The sequence below is a fragment of the Festucalex cinctus genome, chromosome 21 (genome assembly GCF_051991245.1).
Source record: "Festucalex cinctus isolate MCC-2025b chromosome 21, RoL_Fcin_1.0, whole genome shotgun sequence".
NCBI classification, from domain to species: domain Eukaryota; kingdom Metazoa; phylum Chordata; class Actinopteri; order Syngnathiformes; family Syngnathidae; genus Festucalex; species Festucalex cinctus.
The window spans coordinates 19,607,189-19,609,688 of NC_135431.1; the positions used below are offsets into that span (position 1 = coordinate 19,607,189).

Genomic DNA, 2,500 nt, shown 5'->3' on the forward strand with positions numbered 1-2,500 from the left:
TCTGATGAAGTGAGAAAAGCCTATGACGAGCTACGTAGCTGTGAAATTCCTGACAGTGACACACGTCGCAGAGTGGACACCTGCGATGCTCTTTCTTTTAAGATCATACAGCAAGCACAAGCAAATCTCACAGAAGATGATGAGAATAGAAGCATGGAAAGGAGATCAACGCACTGGAGTGATTTTGGCTCAGTGTTCATTCCAGCATCCTCCAAAAGATCCAAGCACTCAAGTAGTGTACATTCAAGCTACTCAAGCAAGTTGTCTGTAAAAAGACAAGAAGCAGCAGCAGAACTTGCTGCAACCGAAGCCACTCTCAAAGTGATGGAAGAGATGGAATTTGAAAGAAAGAAACTTGAAGATCTTGAAGCAGAGAATGCTGAAAACCAAAGACTGTTAGAGCAAAAGCGGAGAGAGCTTGAACGCTTAGAAACTGTAAAGAAAATGAATGCGGCAAAGGCACGACTGAAAGTGTATGACCAAGACAGCAACTCAGATGGAGAAATCTCAACCTTTCTTCATGAAGGGAATAGTACAAGAAAGACCACACTTAAGCCAGTAATTCAGCCAGAACCCAAGATTAATTCTTCACATCTGAATCCAAGTGCGCAGCCATTCGCTATGCCACAAAACACCACAAGATGGCAACCTACAAACAGCGGCACACAGGAAGATGGAGTTATTGCATTAGCTAAAGCTTTAGCAGAATCCATTAACATTAGCCGTCTACCTGTACCAGAGCCTGCAGTTTTCAATGGTGATCCAATTAAGTACAATGATTGGAAAATTTCTTTTCAAATGTTGATTGAAAGAAAGAACATCCCAGTGAATGAGAAAATCTACTACCTCCGCAAGTATGTTGGTGGTCCTGCAAGAAAGGCTGTTGACAGTTACTTCTTGTTGGGAACGGACACAGCATACTATGCAGCTTGGAGCACTCTGGAGGAAAGATATGGAAGTCCATTTGTAATCGCTAAGGCCTTCAGAGATAAGCTTTCATCATGGCCGAAAATTGGAACAAGAGACAGTGCTGAACTAAGAGAGTTTTCAGACTTTCTCAGAGGGTGTGAAGCAGCAATGTTTCAGATAAGGAGTCTTGAAGTCCTGAATGACTGTAGTGAGAACCAGCGAATGCTCACCAAGCTTCCTGATTGGCTTGTAGCTAATTGGAATAGGAAGGTAGTTGAGATGGAAGAAGAGTGTGGTTCATTTCCAACATTTAGCAACTTTGTTGACTTTGTCGCAAGAGAGGCCAAGATTGCATGCAACCCTGTAACGTCCCTACATGCACTCAAAACAAACGATTTAGAGAAGACAAAATTGCTAAAGACTCATACTGCAGCAACGACATTTGTGAGCAATGCAGAAGAAAAAATAGAAACAACAAAATGTGCTTTCTGTGAGAGATTAAATCACAACTTTCAGACATGTCGCAAGTTCATGGAAACAGAAATAAAAGAAAGGGTGAAGTTTCTACAATCCAAAGGTCTGTGTTTTGGATGTCTCAGCTTTGGACACATCTCTAAGAAATGTGAACAGAGAAGTACATGTGACACATGCAAAAGAAAACACCCAACATGTTTACATGAAGAACAAGACAAAGAGATCAGAAAGAATAAGACCAGTGATGACAAGGAAATAAGGGAAGTTACAGTGAATAAAGAGTCAGAGGAAACCAAATCAACTGAAGAACAAAGTGAAGAAGCAACAAGTGAGGCAATCTCAAACCGAGTGATCCAAAGTAACAACAGTGATCTCACATCCACGATCGTTCCAGTTTGGTTGTCTACAGCAAGCAATCCAGAACAAGAATTGCTAGTATATGCCCTGTTGGATAGTCAGAGTGACACAACATTTGTTCTGCAAGAAAAGGCAGATGTTTTGGTCACAGAAAAGAAAGATGTGCAGTTAAAGATCTCCACATTGTCATCCAAAGATGCTGTAATTCCAAGTCAAAAGCTGTCAGGTTTGCAAGTCAGAGGTTTCTACTCGTCAAAGAGAATCCCTCTTCCCCTGACATTTACAAAAGAGTTCATACCGGCCAATCTAAGTCACATTCCCACACCTAAGACAGCAAGAGCGTGGCCTCATTTAGAACACCTTGCAGAAGAGTTCGCCCCTCTGATTGAATGTGACGTTGGTTTGCTAATAGGTTATAATTGTTCCCAAGCCCTAGTACCCAGACAAGTGGTGCCAGGGAAGGACAATGAGCCCTTCGCTCTAAGAACTGATCTTGGCTGGACAATAGTCGGAGGTGCTGACCCCGTTATCGACTATGAAGATGCTACAAGATGCAGCCACAGAATCATCGCCAAAGAAATTACACCCAGCGCACCATCAGATCAGTTATCAAGAGAAGTGCATTACATCCGTCGCACACAAGTCATGAAAGTAGTCAGGCCATTGGATGTAGTCAAAGTGCTCAAGTCCGATTACAGTAAAAGGAAAGTGGAAGATTCTCATGTTTCCCAGAAAGAGTTACATTTCATTTCAATAAAGG

The 2,500-nt window shown here is 42.1% G+C and overlaps 1 long non-coding RNA gene across 1 annotated transcript in view; it reads left to right on the top strand.

The window, feature by feature from the left end:
- Positions 1 to 2,500, top strand: part of LOC144010878 (uncharacterized) — a 4,960-nt gene that overhangs the window by 1,425 nt on the left and 1,035 nt on the right. The window contains exon 2 of the long non-coding RNA XR_013281374.1: positions 1 to 2,500. This exon is cut by the window's left edge and continues 1,075 nt beyond it; it is cut by the window's right edge and continues 852 nt beyond it. This is a non-coding gene — a long non-coding RNA (uncharacterized LOC144010878).